This window comes from Ranitomeya variabilis, chromosome 1 (assembly GCF_051348905.1).
Source record: "Ranitomeya variabilis isolate aRanVar5 chromosome 1, aRanVar5.hap1, whole genome shotgun sequence".
NCBI lineage: Eukaryota > Metazoa > Chordata > Amphibia > Anura > Dendrobatidae > Ranitomeya > Ranitomeya variabilis.
This window is the reverse complement of record NC_135232.1, coordinates 940,289,716-940,308,880: the sequence shown is the minus strand read 5'-3', so window position 1 is coordinate 940,308,880 and position 19,165 is coordinate 940,289,716. Positions and strand designations below refer to the sequence as shown.

General features: G+C 46.9%; 1 long non-coding RNA gene across 1 annotated transcript in view; it reads right to left on the bottom strand.

Annotated features, from left to right (window-relative positions):
• LOC143778846 (uncharacterized) overlaps window positions 1-19,165 on the bottom strand; it is a 79,736-nt gene that overhangs the window by 18,204 nt on the left and 42,367 nt on the right. The window contains exon 2 of the long non-coding RNA XR_013216493.1: window positions 10,825-10,931. This is a non-coding gene — a long non-coding RNA (uncharacterized LOC143778846). The remainder of the gene's footprint in view (window positions 1-10,824; window positions 10,932-19,165) is intronic.

Sequence of the window (19,165 nt, the reverse complement as noted above, 5' to 3'; positions counted from 1 at the left end):
AGTTGGTGGTTACGCAAACATACAATCTCCTCAGCCAGTATTCTAGGAGCTTATTTCAGCCGGGGCCCTGAATCCATACACACAATCTCCTCACCGGAGGTGCCGGTATTCTAGGGGCTTATTTCAGCCGGGTTCCTGAACACATACAAAGTAACCACACTGGCGCAAAGCACATAACTTAGATTTGATACTAGCGCATGGCCGTGTGGCCATGCAAACCTTTTATAGCTGCAGCAAGTACAGGACCTTCCTAGAAGGACCAATGAGAGGCTGCCACAGAGCCTGAGGAACTTCAGGACCTTCCTGGAGAACCAATGGGTTTTGCTGCAGTATCTAAGCATGTGACCCTCGATCTCCAATGAGAGATCTTACCCTGGGCATGCTCAGAAGGGAAAAAGCAGGACTTAGTCCCAAAAGCATCTGCTCGCCGCTGCCCAGCACTGGCTTCAATGGCAGAAACTGGAAAAGCAGCAGTAAGCCTTTGCACAGAGTCAGACTGAGCGAGACGCTGGGACCAACATCTCTGCTGAGCAGGCTTTATTGCAGCAGGAGAAGAATGGTAGACCGCAGCAGAGATGGCCCAAGATTCCCCCTGTGCAGAGGTGGGAACTCGGCCACTAACAGAGGTGTTCTACAAAAAAAATTTTTGTAAAATGTGTTGAAAAAATGAAAAATCGCTGGTCAACTTTTAACCCTTTTAACTTCCTATCAAAAAAAAATTTGGGCTCCAAAATTGTGTTAATGTAGAGTAGACATGTGGGAAATGTTATTTATTAGCTATTTTATGTGATATAGCTCTCTGATTTAAGGGCATAAAATTAAAAATTTGTAAATTGCAAAATTTTCAAGATTTTCCCCAAATGTCCATTTTTTTCCCAAATAAACACAAGTCATATCGAAGAAATTTTACCACTATCATAAAGTATAATATGTCATGAGAAAACATTCTCAGAATCACTGGGATCTGTTGAAGCATTCCATAGTTATTACCTCATAAATTGACAGTTGTCAGAATCGTAAAAATTGGCCCGTCACGAAGGCAAAAACAGGCTCGAGCGCGAAAGGGTTCATCATGCATGAAATAGAGAGGAGTTTCCAAGTGGAAGCCATTTTCTGAATGGTTAGGACACTTCTTCTAACTGCCAGTAGCGTAGCTACCGGGGGGGGGGGGCAGAGGGTGCAGGCGCCCCGGGCCCTGTGCTCAGAGGGGGCCCACCCGGAGCTACGCTATTGTAACTGCGCAGCACGCCGATGCAGTTACATTCTGCTGCGGAGCAGGGAGAATCAATCTCCCTGCTCTGCCGCTTTGAGGCCCCTGAGCAGGCGGGGGGCCCAGTACCAGCAGTGCCCCCCCCCCCTGTCATCGCAAAGTGAGCTGTATCGGCATCTAGCCGATACAGCTCACCACATTGATGGGAGAAGGAGTGCTGCGCTCCTTCACCCATCATCCCTCTGTCAGCATCTGGCCTGCTGGTGTCACTGACACTGACAGGGGGCACTGGGCAGTGACGTCATCACGCCCGCTGTCAGTGTCGGAAATGAGCGGGAGCTCGTCGCAGCGCAGGAAGCAGAAGGAAGAGAGGTGAGTATTGTGTTTTTTATGGGGGCTGCCTTAAACTGCAGGGTCTGCCTATAGGGGTACTGTATGATATAAAAGGGTCTGCCTATGGGGGTACTGTATGATAGAAAAGGATCTGCCTATAGGGGAACTGCATTATATAAAAGGGTCTGCCTATGGGGGTACTGTATTATATAAAAGGGTCTGCGTATGGGGTACTGTATTATATAAAAGGTTCTGCCTATGGGGGTACTGCATTATATAAAAGGGTCTTCCTATGGGGGTACTGCATTATATAAAAGGGTCTGCCTATGGGGGTACTGCATTATATAAAAGGGTCTGCCTATGGGGGTACTGTATTATATAAAAGGGTCTGCCTATGGGGGTACTGTATGATATAAAAGGGTCTGCCTATGGGGGTACTGTATTATATAAAAGGGTCTGCGTATGGGGGTACTGTATTATATAAAAGGGTCTGCCTATGGGGGTACTGCATTATATAAAAGGGTCGTCCTATGAAGGTACTGCATTATATAAAAAGGTCTGCCTATGGGGGTACTGTATTACATAAAAGGGTCTGCCTATGGGGGTACTGTATTATATAAAAGGGTCTGCCTATGGGAGTACTGTATTATATAAAAGGGTCTGCCTATGGGGGTACTGTATTATATAATAGGGTCTGCCTATGGGGTAGTGTATTATATAAAAGGGTCTGCCTATGGGGGTACTGTGTTATATAAAAGGGTCTGCCTATGGGGGTACTGTCTTATACTACAGGGTCTGCCTATGGGGGTACTGTCTTATACTACAGGGTCTGCCTATGGGGATACTGTCTTATACTACAGGGTCTGCCTATGGGGATACTGTCTTATACTACAGGGTCTGCCTATAGGGGTACTGTCTTATACTACAGGGTCTGCCTATGGGGTTACTGTCTTATACTACAGGGTCTGCCTATGGGGGTACTGTCTTATATTACAGGGTCTGCCTATAGGGGTACTGTCTTATACTACAGGGTCTGCCTATGGGGTTACTGTCTTATACTACAGGGTCTGCCTATGGGGGTACTGTCTTATACTACAGGGTCTGCCTATGGGGGCATTGTCTTATACTACAGCGTCTGCCTATGGAGTTACTGTCTTATACTACAGGGTCTGCCTATAGGGGTACTGTCTTATACTACAGGGTCTGCCTATGGGGTTACTGTCTTATACTACAGGGTCTGCCTATGGGGGTACTGTCTTATATTACAGGGTCTGCCTATAGGGGTACTGTCTTATACTACAGGGTCTGCCTATGGGGTTACTGTCTTATACTACAGGGTCTGCCTATGGGGGTACTGTCTTATACTACAGGGTCTGCCTATGGGGGCATTGTCTTATACTACAGCGTCTGCCTATGGAGTTACTGTCTTATACTACAGGGTCTGCCTATGGGGGTTGTCATGATCTCTGCAGGCAGAGATCATAGCAAGCCTATAGAGGGACAAGCTCTCGGAAGATGGAACTATACTGACCATGAACTAAGCCTGCCGCGCAACTAGAAATAGCCAGGTAGCATTTCCTATTTATCGCTAGATGCCCAGCTCTGGCCTAAGACCTAAATAGCTAGCAGAGGGAAATATAAGACCTGGCTCACCTCTAGAGAAATATTCCAAAGAAGACAGTAGCCCCCCACATATAATGACGGTGAGTTCAGATGAAACAACAAACGCAGCAGGAAAATAGTCTTAGCAAATTTGAGGTCCGCTTACTAGATAGCAGAAGACAGATAGTATACTTTCATGGTCAGCAGAAAAACACTAACAAAACACCATCCAGAGATTACCTTAAACTCTGGCATTAACTCATAACGCCAGAGTAGCAATCCCTGATCAACGAGAGCTTTCCAGACACAGTAACAAAACTTCAGCTGTGAACTGGAACAAATAAGCAAAACAAAACATGGACAAAAGTCCAACTTATCTAGAAGTTGTCTAGAAGCAGGAACAAGCACTGAGAGGCATCAGATAACATTGTTGACCGGCAAGAAACCACCAGAGAAATGAGCTTAAATAGCGACACCCACTACTGATGGAACCAGGTGAAACAGGAAAGAGGATGACAAGTCCAATTCCACAAGCGGCCACCGGGGGAGCCCAGAATCCAAATTCACAACAGTACCCCCCCATCAAGGAGGGGGCACCGAACCCTCACCAGATCCACCAGGGCGACCAGGATGAGCCCTATGGAAGGCACGAACAAGATCAGAAGCATGAACATCAGATGCATTGACCCAAGAATTATCCTCCTGGCCGTAACCCTTCCAGTTGACCAGATACTGGAGTTTCCGTCTGGAAACACGAGAGTCCAAAATTTTCTCCACAACGTACTCCAACTCACCCTCAACCAACACCGGAGCAGGAGGCTCAACTGAAGGTACAACAGGTACCTCATACCTGCGCAATAACGACCGATGAAAAACGTTATGAATGGAAAAGGACGCAGGGAGGTCCAAACGGAAAGAAACAGGATTAAGAATCTCCAATATTCTATAAGGGCCGATGAACCGAGGTTTAAACTTAGGAGAAGAGACCCTCATAGGGACAAAACGAGAAGACAACCACACCAAATCTCCAACACAAAGCCGAGAACCAACACGACGATGACGGTTGGCAAAACGCTGAGTCTTCTCCTGGGACAACTTCAAATTGTCCATAACCTGCCCCCAGATGTGATGCAATCTCTCCACCACCGCATCCACTCCAGGACAATCCGAGGATTCCACCTGACCGGAGGAAAATCGAGGGTGAAACCCCGAATTACAGAAAAACGGGGACACCAAGGTGGAAGAACTGGCCCGATTATTGAGGGCGAACTCTGCCAATGGCAAAAAAGCAACCCAATCATCCTGGTCAGCAGAGACAAAACACCTCAGATATGTCTCAAGGGTCTGATTAGTCCGCTCGGTCTGGCCATTAGTCTGAGGGTGAAAAGCAGATGAAAAAGACAAATCTATGCCCATCCTAGCACAGAATGCCCGCCAAAATCTAGACACAAATTGGGTACCTCTGTCAGAAACAATATTCTCAGGAATACCGTGCAATCGGACAACATTCTGAAAAAACAGAGGAACCAACTCAGAAGAAGAAGGCAACTTGGGCAGAGGAACCAAATGGACCATTTTAGAGAAACGGTCACAGACCACCCAGATGACAGACATCTTCTGGGAAACAGGCAGATCTGAAATAAAATCCATCGAGATGTGTGTCCAAGGCCTCTTAGGAATAGGCAAGGGCAACAGCAGTCCGCTAGCCCGAGAACTACAAGACTTGGCCCGAGCACAAACGTCACATGACTGCACAAAGACTCGCACATCTCGTGACAGGGAAGGCCACCAGAAGGATCTTGCCACCAAATCCCTGGTACCAAAAATTCCGGGATGACCTGCCAATGCAGAAGAATGTACCTCAGAGATGACTCTGCTGGTCCAATCATCCGGAACAAACAGTCTATCAGGCGGACAACGATCCGGTCTATCCGCCTGAAACTCTTGCAAGGACCGCCGCAGATCAGGAGAAACGGCCGACAAAATTACTCCCTCCCTAAGGATACCTGTGGGTTCAGAATTACCAGGAGAGTCCGGGTCAAAACTCCTAGAAAGGGCATCTGCCTTAACATTCTTAGAACCCGGTAGGTATGACACCACAAAATTAAAGCGAGAAAAAAATAAAGACCAGCGCGCCTGTCTAGGATTCAGGCGTCTGGCAGTCTCAAGATAAATCAAATTTTTGTGGTCAGTCAATACCACCACCTGATGCCTAGCCCCCTCGAGCCAATGGCGCCACTCCTCAAAAGCCCACTTCATGGCCAAAAGCTCCCGATTCCCAAAATCATAATTCCGCTCTGCGGGCGAAAATTTGCGAGAAAAGAAGGCACAAGGCCTAATGACGGAGCAGTCGGAACCTTTCTGCGACAACACTGCCCCAGCTCCGATCTCCGAAGCGTCAACCTCAACCTGAAAAGGCAGATTCACATCAGGCTGACGCAACACAGGGGCAGAGGCAAAACGGCGCTTAAGCTCCTGAAAGGCCTCTACAGCATGAGGGGACCAATTAGCAACATCAGCGCCTTGTCTGGTCAAATCAGTCAGTGGTTTAACGACATCCGAAAAACCAGCAATAAATCGGCGGTAAAAGTTGGCAAAGCCCAAAAATCTCTGAAGACCCTTAAGAGAGGAGGGCTGAGTCCAGTCACAAATAGCTTGCACCTTGACGGGATCCATCTCAATGGAAGAGGGAGAAAAAATATACCCCAAAAAGGAAATTTTCTGGACCCCAAAAACGCACTTAGACCCCTTCACACATAAAGAATTAGACCGCAGAACCTGAAAAACTCTCCTGACCTGCTGGACATGAGAGTCCCAGTCATCAGAAAAAATCAGAATATCATCCAGATATATTATCATAAATTTATCCAGAAAATCGCGGAAAATATCATGCATAAAAGACTGGAAAACTGAAGGGGCATTAGAAAGACCAAAAGGCATGACCAAATACTCAAAGTGGCCCTCGGGCGTATTAAATGCGGTCTTCCACTCATCCCCCTGCCTGATCCGCACCAAATTATACGCCCCACGAAGATCAATTTTAGAGAACCACTTAGCACCCTCTATACGAGCAAACAAATCAGTAAGCAATGGCAATGGGTATTGATACTTAACAGTGATCTTATTCAGAAGCCGATAATCAATACATGGTCTCAAAGAGCCGTCTTTTTTTGAGACAAAGAAAAACCCAGCTCCCAAGGGAGAAGAAGATGGACGAATATGTCCCTTTTCCAAAGACTCCTTTATATATTCCCGCATAGCAGCATGTTCCGGCACAGACAGATTAAACAAACGACCCTTTGGATATTTACAACCCGGTATCAAATCTATGGCACAATCGCACTCACGGTGCGGAGGTAACGACCCAAGCTTGGGTTCGTCAAAGACGTCTTGATAATCAGAGAGGAACTCAGGGACTTCAGAGGGAATGGACGACGAAATAGAAACCAAAGGTACGTCCCCATGAATACCCTTACATCCCCAGCTCAACACAGACATTGCTCTCCAGTCCAAGACTGGGTTGTGAGACTGCAACCATGGCAATCCCAGTACCAAATCGTCATGTAAATTATACAGCACCAGGAAACGAATAATCTCCTGGTGATCCGGATCGATACGCATGGTTACTTGTGTCCAGTATTGTGGTTTATTATTAGCCAATGGGGTGGAGTCAATCCCCTTCAGAGGAATAAGAGTCTCCAAAGGCTCTAAATCAAAACCACAACGATTGGCAAAGGACCAATCCATAAGACTCAGAGCGGCGCCAGAGTCAACATAGGCGTCCGTGGCAATGGATGACAAAGAACAAATCAGGGTTACAGACAAAATAAACTTAGACTGAATGGTGCCAATGGAAACAGACTTATCAAGCTTCTTTGTACGCCTAGAGCATGCTGATATAACATGAGTAGAATCCCCACAATAGAAACACAATCCATTCTTCCGTCTAAAATTCTGTCGCTCGCTCCTGGACAGAATTCTATCACACTGCATACTTTCTGGCGTCTTTTCCATAGACACCGCCAGATGGTGCACCGGTTTGCGCTCCCGCAGACGCCTATCAATCTGAATAGCCATTGTCATGGACTCATTCAGACCTGCAGGCAAAGGGAACCCCACCATAACATCCTTAACGGCATCAGAGAGACCTTCTCTGAAAGTTGCCGCCAAGGCGCACTCATTCCACTGAGTAAGCACAGACCATTTACGGAATTTTTGGCAGAAAACTTCAGCTTCGTCTTGCCCCTGAGATAGTGCCATCAAAGTTTTTTCTGCCTGAAGTTCCAAATGAGGTTCCTCATAAAGCAAGCCCAAGGCCAGAAAAAACGCATCCACATCGCGTAACGCAGGATCCCCTGCTGGCAATGAGAAGGCCCAATCTTGAGGGTCACCCCTGAGCAAGGAAATCACAATCCTAACCTGCTGAGCAGGGTCTCCAGCTGAACGAGACTTCAGGGACAAATAAAGCTTACAATTATTTCGGAAATTCTGGAAGCTAGCTCTATTCCCTGTGAAGAACTCCGGCAAAGGAATTCTCGGCTCAGATACCGGAGCATGTACCACAAAATCTTGTAAATTTTGTACTTTCGTGATGAGATTATTCAAACCCGCAGTTACACTCTGGAGATCCATTATTGTCAGGTGCACACAGAGCATACAGAGATTAGGAGGAGAGAGAGAAAAAAGACTGCAGCAAGGCAGACTGGAGGAAAAAAAAAAAAAAAAAAAAATTCCAGCAGACTTCTTAAAACTCTCCTTTCTCAACCTGGGTCTTTAACACTTTATGGGCCGGTCAAACTGTCATGATCTCTGCAGGCAGAGATCATAGCAAGCCTATAGAGGGACAAGCTCTCGGAAGATGGAACTATACTGACCATGAACTAAGCCTGCCGCGCAACTAGAAATAGCCAGGTAGCATTTCCTATTTATCGCTAGATGCCCAGCTCTGGCCTAAGACCTAAATAGCTAGCAGAGGGAAATATAAGACCTGGCTCACCTCTAGAGAAATATTCCAAAGAAGACAGTAGCCCCCCACATATAATGACGGTGAGTTCAGATGAAACAACAAACGCAGCAGGAAAATAGTCTTAGCAAATTTGAGGTCCGCTTACTAGATAGCAGAAGACAGATAGTATACTTTCATGGTCAGCAGAAAAACACTAACAAAACACCATCCAGAGATTACCTTAAACTCTGGCATTAACTCATAACGCCAGAGTAGCAATCCCTGATCAACGAGAGCTTTCCAGACACAGTAACAAAACTTCAGCTGTGAACTGGAACAAATAAGCAAAACAAAACATGGACAAAAGTCCAACTTATCTAGAAGTTGTCTAGAAGCAGGAACAAGCACTGAGAGGCATCAGATAACATTGTTGACCGGCAAGAAACCACCAGAGAAATGAGCTTAAATAGCGACACCCACTACTGATGGAACCAGGTGAAACAGGAAAGAGGATGACAAGTCCAATTCCACAAGCGGCCACCGGGGGAGCCCAGAATCCAAATTCACAACAGGGGGTACTGTCTTATACTACAGGGTCTGCCTTTGGGGGTACTGTCTTATACTACAGGGTCTGCCTATAGGGGTAAAGTCTTAAAATACAGGGTCTGCCTATGGGGTTACTGTCTAATACTACAGGGTCTGCCTATGGTGTTACTGTCTTATACTGCAGGGTCTGCCTATGGGGGTGCTGCCTTGTGCTATATTGAGGACTATCTGGCACAGTATACTATATGGAGGTTATCTATGGGGCCATCATACAGTGTGGGGTTTACAGTGAAGGGGCCATCATACAGTGTTGGAGCCATCAAACAGTTTGGGGCCTACTAAGGGGCCAGTATACTGGGTGAGTGGTACTATACAGTGAGGGGGCATTATACTGTGCATAAGAGATACTGTGTATAGATGAGCTGCACGGGGGGCGACTCGGGACATTATTAAATGTAAAGTGGGCACTAATTGTTATAGGGGAACTTCAGGTTACTGTGACTATCAAAGGGGCACACAGGGCATTATTACTTACTAGGGGGCACAATGTGGGCACTGTTTTCTAGGGCACTTGCACCTGGCATTACTATATTATAGAGGGTTGCTTTAGAATTTAGAGGGCACAGAGAACCGCACAGCAGGTGCAATAATAGGGACACATACGGCAGAGGCTCAGTATTGGGGTATCAGGTGCAGTAATAGGGTCACATTCGGCAGCAGAGGCTCAGTACTGGGGTATCAGGTGCAGTAATAGGGACACATACGGAAGTAGAGGCTCAGTATCGGGGTCTTAGGTGCAGTAATAGGGTCACATACTGCAGCAGAGGCTTAGTATCGGGGTATCAGGTGCAGTAATAGGGACACATACGGCAGCAGCGACTCAGTATTGGGGCATCGGGCGCAGTAATAGGGACACATACGGCAGTAGCGTCTCAGTATTGGGGTATCAGGGGCAGTAATAGGGACACATATGGCAGCAGCGGCTCAGTATTGGGGTATCAGGTGCAGTAATAGGGACACATATGGCAGCAGCGGCTCAGTATTGGGGTATCAGGTGTAGTAATAGGGACACATACGGCAGCAGAGGCTCAGTATCGGGGTATCAGGTGCAGTAATAGGGACACATACGGCAGCAGTGGCTCAGTATTGGGGTATCAGGTGCAGTAATAGTGACAGATACGGCAGCAGGGGCTCAGTATTGGGGTATCAGGTGCAGTAATAGGGACACATATGGCAGAGGCTTAGTATTGGGGTATCAGGTGCAGTAATAGGGTCACATACGGCAGCATCAGCTCTTTTTGGGGGTATCAGGGGCAGTAATAGTGACATATACGGCAGAGGCTCAGTATTGGGGTATCAGGTGCAGTAATAGGGACACATAGGGCAGCAGCGGCTCAGTATTGGGATATCAGGGGCAGTAATAGGGACACATATGGCAGCAGCGGCCCTGTATTGGGGTATCAGGTGCAGTAATAGGGACACATATGACAGCAGCGGCCCTGTATTGGGGTATCAGGGGCAGTAATAGGGACACATATGGCAGCAGCGGCCATGTATTGGGATATCAGCAGGATGAGGATTTTGTGCAGGTTGGGAATAGATGGTGATGGCTGGAATATGAGAAGTGAAATGTGTCTTTGTTGTATTCTCTGCAGCCGAGTCCTGGCTGGAAGAAGTTGTCATATCAGTCTGGGCCAGATGGAAAAGATGGGAAAAATGAACGATTCCATCAGAAAGGACGTCAGCACAGTAAGACATTATCTGTAACTGTGCTGTGATCTCTTATATGTTCTGTAGGGCTGGTATCTAACGCTGTCATTATATGGCGGGCGGTAATATCCATGTTGGTCTTTATATAGAGATTATCTTCAGTAACAGTGCGGTCATCTGAGGAGGTTCTCCTCCGCTATTATGGTGCGTCATCCAGTTGTAATCAAGGTTACCTGGTTAGGGGCCCACTCAGAAGCTTCGCCCCCCCTGAACTAAAACCCTAGCTATGCCTCTGCTAACTGCTATTCATCTTTTCAAATGTGAAGTGGTTAAAATAAGCTTGAAAAACAGAGCACATGCACAATAATTCATTTTTACATTGCAAGGCATGTGATCATTATTTTTGAGCATTGAGTTAACGTATTTTCAGGTTGGTTCCACAGCATACCTGCCTGAAAAAGATGTTTTGTGTACTTACACTTAGGGTATTACTTCTTAAGCTGTGGTAGGTCTCTGATGAAGTGTCCCCCCGCATTGTGAAATTTTAATTAAGAGATCAAACGTATATTGATCACCTCTGCTGCACTGAAATTAAAAGCAATTCAGTTAAAAGGACATAAATAATAATAATAATAATAATAATAATAATTTTATTTCTCTAGCGCCAACATATTCCGCAGCACTTTACATTTTAGAGGGGGCTGGTACAAACAATAGACACTAAGCATAACAATAAACACATACAGTGGGGAAAAAAGTATTTAGTCAGCCACCAATTGTGCAAGTTCTCCCACTTAAAGAGATGAGAGAGGCCTGTAATTGACATCATAGGTAGACCACAACTATGAGAGTCAAAATTGAAAATACAAATCCAGAAAATTACCTCATTTTGATCATGCATTGTGCATAATCAGCAAGTTTTAAAGCTTTTGTGACCCAGATATCATCTTGACGACATCGTGTCACCTTGGCAACGATCGGGACCCCACATCATGCCATGTGGTCTCCGATCCAAACACAGAGCTGTCAGTCTTCTGTTGGCTTCTGGAATTTCTGCGATCGTGTTCAATTGCAGCATTTCATAGGGTTAAAGTGCCGTGAGCGGTGTGTGATCGCTCCTGGCACTCAGTGCCAAGTGTCATCTGTCAGAATCAGCTGACATCTGGCAGCAATCGACTGCGCACCCCCGTGTGCATGGGCGATCGTGATGATGTAATATTCCATCCCTGGTCAAAGAGGCCCAGGTCACATGGATGGAATATTAAGTCTTATGTCAGAAAGGGGTTAATGGTATTAACTGTATGTTTGAGGTTGTTGTCCTGTTTCAGGATAAATTTGGAGCCAATCAGATGCCTTACTTTTGGAATTGCTATATGGACAACTATCTGCCTGTGCTTCTCAGGATTGAGGACACCATTAATTCTGACCAAACCTATTTGATGAAATGCAGCTCCAAACTTGCAATGAACCTCTAACATGCTTCAATGCAGACATTTATTAATGTTCCACTCTCCAGTCCAATGGCAAACAAACAGGCAAATATTTCAAATTTTGACTCAACAGTTCAGATCCCCTACTGTCACTTTCTTTTCTGCACCCAGTTAGTATGTATTGCGCTTAGTTGGGTCACAAACATGCAAGGGCCAAGGATTTCAGCATTCCAGATGGCGATCTGGAGATGCATCCTGGACTAGATGGTTGACAGTAAGGAGCAAAGAGGCCAGAGAGGTGAGCAGTGAGACGACAATATACATACATTTTTCAATGGGGCCTAAAGAGACCCCAGCGCATTAAAAATGAAAATTAAATTTGCAGACCATAACTTCTGTGAATCAAATTTCCCTGGAAAAGATGCACAAACAGACAAATTAAAAATTTTGCCAGATCTGGTCATCTTTACCTAGAAGTATTAATGCTTTGATGCTGTTCTGAAGGCAAAGGCTGGTCACCAAATATTGATTGATTTGATCTAAATTTTACTTGTGTTCATTCACTTTTGTCAATTGATGAAACTTTTAGCATTTCTATTATTCAAAGTATCTTTACTTTGCAGCATCATTTGTACACCTTCCTAAAACTTTTGCACAATCCTGTACATGTAATGCACCATGTTGGCTTTCAGCTTATTAGTATAGTCCATACTATTAGATCAGATGGGTTTCCCAGCATTCTGTAAGAGCACTCCACAGGGGCAGACACCTTAAGGGTATGTGCACACGCTGCAGATTTCCTGCAGATCCGCAGCGTTCTTTTCCACCCAGAAACGCTGCAGATCCGCAAGTGAGTTGTTACAGTACAATGTAAATCAATCGCAAAAACAAATGCTGTGCTAATGGTGCAGAAAAATCCGCACGGAAAACGCGGATTCAAAAAAGGACCATGTCAATTCTTTTTGCGAATCTGCTGCATTTCTGCACCCACTCCATAATAGAAATCTGCAGGGGTAAAAAAAGGAAGAAATCCGCACAAAATCCGCATCGAATCCACAAAAAACACGCAGATTCTGACCTGCGTTTTCTGCCAAGAAATGCAGAATCTGCACAGAAAATTCCACAGCCAAATCCGCAACATGTGCACATAGCCTAATTCCTCCAACCAACACTATGGGGGCCTGACTGCATCATGTAAAAGATTAAAAAATGCTTTTTTGTCCATGTACATTTTGAATTCTAGTCGACCACCCCAATCTTTCTATATTTCTATCTTTCTATATCTGGTTCTCTCTGCTTGTTGAGGTTTCTTTCTTTCTCTCTTTCCTTCTTTCTTTCTTTTCTATTTTTTATAGCTCTGTTTCCATATTTCTAGCTTTGTTTCCATATTTCTTATTTTTCTTTCTTTGTCTTTCTTTCTTTCTATCTATCTCTGATTCTCCATATCTGTGTTGCTCTCTCTTTCTTTCTGTATTTTTCTCTCTTTCCACATTTCTTTGTTTCTCTCTTTACATCTTTCTGTCTGTCTCTCTCTCTTTCTGTGTTGCCCTTCTTTTTTTCCTTCCTAACTCTATCTCTTCCTCCTGTCCTCCATCCCTCCCTACCTTTCAGGCCCGGATTTAGGGGTGGGCCCAAGGGGCCCGGGCCCTGGGCCACCCACCAAGCGGGCGCCTCCCACCAATATAGGGATAAATATCTCAAAACATGTAAAATACACGTCTCTTTGCTGTGAACCATTTCTAATAATAAGGAACATTTAACAAAAAAGAAACTATTGAAAGTGTAAGGACCTGGCTACGGTCCTACATCTCAGTGGCTGGCGCAGAGCGGCAGAGTCATGGCACCTGACCTGCATCAGCATCCACTGACCTGGCTAGCCATACTTCCTTAGTACCCTCCCTGTACCTAATGCTTAGCTTATGGCATGCGGCAGCCTTCTCCGATCCCAACAGAAGCTTCTAGGCGCTACCTAATCAGCTATATGATCGCTCCCTCGGATTAGATCAGATGAGAGTTTGTTCAGATACCTTTAAGGAAGGAGGTGGAGCCACGATGTCAGCACAAGAAGAGGATTCTCCACTGAGGAGCACGGCAGGACTTCACTCTGGATCTTCAGTCATTGAAGGTCCAGAGGTGAAGTGGTTCAGTCTTCAAAGTGTCGCGGTGGGTGAGTATGATCTCTGTCTGTGTGTGTGTCTGTCTGTGTGTGTGTCTGTGTGTGTGTCTGTCTGTGTATCTTTCTTGCAGCTCCTGTCCTACACAGTACAATACTGTATATACAAGTCCACACTAAAGCCTGCATTACAGTGTGTCTGTGTATACTGTATGAATATAGTGTGGACCTGTTTAAAGTATAGTGCTGTGTATATACTTTATACAGCCCCTCAGCCTCTATTCTATATACAGCCAGCACAGCAGCAGCCTCTGATATATACAGCCCGGCAGCAGCCCCTCATATATATACAGCCCAACAGCAGCTTCTAATATACATAGCCCAGCAGCAGCCCCTCATATATATACAGCTCAGCAGAAGCCCCTCATATATATACAGCCCAGCAGAAGCCTCTCATACATATACAGCCCAGCAGAAGCCTCTCATACACAGCCAGCACAACAACAGCCTCTGATATATACAGGTAAACAGCCACTGATATATACAGCCCGGCAGCAGCACCTCATATATATACTGTATACAGCCCAGCAGAACCCCCTTATATATATATATATATATATATATATATATATATATATATATATATATATATATATATATATATATATATATATATATATATATATATATATATATATATATATATATATATATACAGCCCAGCAGAAGCCCCTCATATATATATATATACAGCTCAGCAGAAGCCCCTTATATATATATATATATATATATACAGCCCAGCAGAAGCCGCTCATACATATACAGCCCAGCAGAAGCCTCTCATACATATACAGCCAGCACAGCAACGGCCTCTGCTATATACAGGTAAACAGCCTCTGATATATACAGCCCGGCAGCAGCCCATTTTATATATATATACAGCCCAGAAGAACCCCCTCATATACATTGTGTGCAGAATTATTAGGCAAGTTGTATTTTGATCACATGATACTTTTTATATGTGTTGACTTACTCCAAACTGTTCAGGCTTGAGAGCCAACTGCCAATTAAGTAAGTCAGGTGATGTGCATCTCTGTAATGAGGAGGGGTGTTGTCTAATGACATCAACACCCTATATAAGGTGTGCTTAATTATTAGGCAACTTCCTTTCTTTTGGCAAAATGGGTCAGAAGAGAGATTTGACGGGCTCTGAAAAGTCCAAAATTGTGAGATGTCTTGCAGAGGGATGCAGCAGTCTTGAAATTGCCAAACTTTTGAAGCGTGATCATCGAACAATCAAGCGTTTCATGGCAAATAGCCAACAGGGTCACAAGAAGTGTGTTGGGCAAAAAAGGTGCAAAATAACTGCCCATGAACTGAGGAAAATCAAGCGTGAAGCTGCCAAGATGCCATTTGCCACCAGTTTTGCCATATTTCAGAGCTGCAACGTTACTGGAGTAACAAAAAGCACAAGGTGTGCGATACTCAGGGACAAGGCCAAGGTAAGGAAGGCTGAAAACGACCACCTTTGAACAAGAAACATAATATAAAACATCAAGACTGGGCCAAAAAATATCTGAAGACTGACTATTCAAAGGTTTTATGGACTGATGAAATGAGAGTGACTCTTGATGGGCCAGATGGATGGGCCAGAGGCAGGATCAGTAAAGGGCAGGGAGCTCCACTCTGACTCAAACACCAGCAAGGTGGAGGTGGGGTACTGATATGGGCTGGTATCATCAAAGATAAACTTGTGGGACCTTTTTGGGTTGAGGATGGAGTGAAGCTCAACTCCCAGACCTACTGCCAGTTTCTGGAAGACAACTTCTTCAAGCAGTGGTACAGGAAGAAGTCGGTACCATTCAAGAAAAACATGATTTTCATGCAGGACAATGCTCCATCACATGCCTCCAACTACTCCACAGCGTGGCTGGCCAGTAAAGGTCTCAAAGAAGAAAAAATAATGACACGGCCCCCTTGTTCACCTGATCTGAACCCCATAGAGAACCTGTGGTCCCTCATAAAATCTGAAATCTACAGGGAGGGAAAACAGTACACCTCTTGGAACAGTGTCTGGGAGGCTGTGGTGGCTGCTGCACGCAATGTTGATCGTAAACAGATCAAGCAACTGACAGAATCTATGGATGGAAGGCTGTTGAGTGTCATCATAAAGAAAGGTGGCTATATTGGTCATTAATTTTGGGGGGTTTTGTTTTTGCATGTCAGAAATGTTTATTTCTAAATTTTGTGCAGTTATATTGGTTTACCTGGTGAAAATAAACAAGTGAGATGGAAATATATTTGGTTTATATTATTATAGTGCTTTGGAACAAAGCACTATACTGTTATTCCACCGTGGTAAACTTCTTATTATAGTGCTTTGGAACAAAGCACTATACTGTTATTCCACCGTGGTAAACTTCTTATTATAGTGCTTTGGAACAAAGCACTATACTGTTATTCCACCGTGGTAAACTTCTTCTTATTCTTATTATTCAGTCCGCACGTAATGCGGCCCGAACCGCTAAACTCACAGACTCCAGTGAGGTGTCATTTCGAAGCCAGCGTTCCTGAGAGGTGTGCTAAGTATTTTTCGTGTCGATCGGATTTGTAGTTTTTGCGCAATTTGTGTTTGAAAAAAGTCTTTCAATGCGTTTCAATGGAGAAATTTTCCTATACGTTTATAATGGGCTGGTTTCTGAGGCAATTTCTAAAAATAACTGCCACCTGGCTGATTAGCTCATTGATATGCGCAGTGAGACCCAGTTACTATGCCAACGCCTATAAAGTCTATCAGCTCACCAGGTCACAAGTTTTGTCAGATAATATCAGCTCTTAAAGTGACAGTACAGCACAATTACAAAGCACTATCTGTAGTCTTATGATTATTAGACTGTGGCCCGATTCTAACTCATCGGGTATTCTAGAATATGCATGTCCACGTAGTATATTGCACAGCCGCGCAGTATACAGTGCAGAGCCGCGCAGTACACAGCGCAGAGCCGCGCAGTACACAGCGCAGAGCCGCGCAGTACACAGCGCAGAGTCGGGCAGTACACAGCGCAGAGCCGCGCAGTACAGAGCGCAGAGCCGCACAGTATAAAGAGCAGAGCCGCACAGTATAAAGAGCAGAGCCGCGCAGTATAAAGCGCAGAGCCGTGCAGTACACAGCGCAGAGCCGCGCAGTATACCGCGCAGAGCCGCGCAGTACACAGCGCAGAGCCGCGCAGTACACAGTGCAGAGCCGCGCAGAGCCGCGCAGTACACAGTGCAGAGCCGCGCAGTACACAGCGCAGAGCTGTGCAGTACACAGCGCAGAGCCGCGCAGTACACAGCGCAGAGCGGCGCAGTGGAAAGCGCAGAGCCGCGCAGTATACAGCGCAGAGCCGCGCAGTACACAGCGCAGAGCCGCGCAGTGCAAAGCGCAGAGCCGCGCAGTACACAGCGCAGAGCCGCGCAGTACACAGCGCAGAGCCGCACAGTACACAGCGCAGAGCCGCGCAGTACACAGCGCAGAGCCGCACAGTACACAGCGCAGAGCCGCGCAGTACACAGCGCAGAGCCGCGCAGTACACAGCGCAGAGCCGCGCAGTATAAAGCGCAGAGCCGTGCAGTACACAGCGCAGAGCCGCGCAGTATACCGCGCAGAGCCGCGCAGTACACAGCGCAGAGCCGGGCAGTACACAGCGCAGAGCCGCGCAGTACAGAGCGCAGAGCCGCACAGTATAAAGAGCAGAGCCGCGCAGTATACCGCACAGAGCCGCGCAGTACACAGTGCAGAGCCCCGCAGTATACAGCGCAGAGCCGTGCAGTACACAGTGCAGAGCCGTGCAGTACACAGCACAGAGCCGCGCAGTATACAGCGCAGACACGCGCAGTACACAGCACGGACACGCGCAGTACACAGCGCAGAGCCGCGCAGTACACAGCGCAGAGCCGCGTAGTATACAGCGAAGAGCCACGCAGTATATAGCGCAGAGCCGCACAGTACAAAGCGCAGAGCCGCGCAGTATACAGCGCAGAGCCGCGCAGTATACAGCGCAGAACGCGCAGTACACAGCGCAGAGCCGCACAGTACACAGCGCAGAGCCGTGCAGTACACAGCGCAGAGCCGCGCAGTACACAGCGCAGAGCCGCGCAGTACACAGCGCAGAGCCGCGCAGTATGCAGCGCAGAGCCGCGTAGTACACAGCGCAGAGCCGCGCAGTATACAGCGCAGAGCCGCGTAGTATACAGCGCAGAGCCGCGTAGTATACAGCGCAGAGCCACGCAGTATACAGCGCAGAGCCACGCAGTATACAGCGCAGAGCCACGTAGTTATACTGCCCAGTCACGTAGTATATTGTCCAGTCACATAGTATACTGCATATCCCTGTTAAAAAAAAAAAAAAAGAATTAAAATAAAAAAGTTACATACTCACCTCCTGGAGCGGCCGGTATCTGATGGTTGTTGCACCTCCTAGAGCGGCCGGTACACGATGCTTGTTGCACCTGGAGTGGCCGCTACCCGATGCTTGTTGCGCGCTCCGGTCCCAAGAGTGCATTGCGGTCTCACGAGATGATGACGTAGCGGTGTTGTGAGACAGAAAGACGGAAGTGCCCTTAGACAATTATATAGTAGATTACCCCGCTCACCAATTCGGAACCCGAGGGGCCCGGCCCACCAAATCGGACCCCGAGGGGCCCGGCCCACCAAATCGGACCCAGAGTGACCCCGCCCACCAAATCGGACAAAGAGTGGCTCCGCCCACCAAATCGGACCCAGAGTGACCCCTTCCACCAAATCAGACCCAGAGTGACCCCTTCCACCAAATCGGACCCAGAGTGACCCCGCCCACCAAATCGGACCCAGAGTGACCCCACCCACCAAATCGGACCCTGAGGTGCCCAGCCCACCAAATCGGACCCAGAGTGGCTCCGCCCACCGAATCGGACCCAGAGTGCCCCCGCCCGCCAAATCGGACCCAGAGTGGCGCCGCAAGTCAAGTCGGACCCAGAGTGGCGCCGCGCGCCAAGTCGGACCCAGAGTGGCGCCGCCCACCAAGTCGGACCCAGAGTGGCGCCGCCCATCAAATCGGACCCAGAGTGGCGCCGCCCGTCAAATCGGACCCAGAGTGACCCGGGCTACCAAATCGGACCCAGAGTGACCCGGGCCACCAAATCGGACCCAGAGTGACCCAGGCCACCAAATCGGACCCAGAGTGACCCGGCCCGCCAAATCGGACCCAGAGTGACCCGGCCCGCCAAATCGGACCCAGAGTGACCCGGGCCACCAA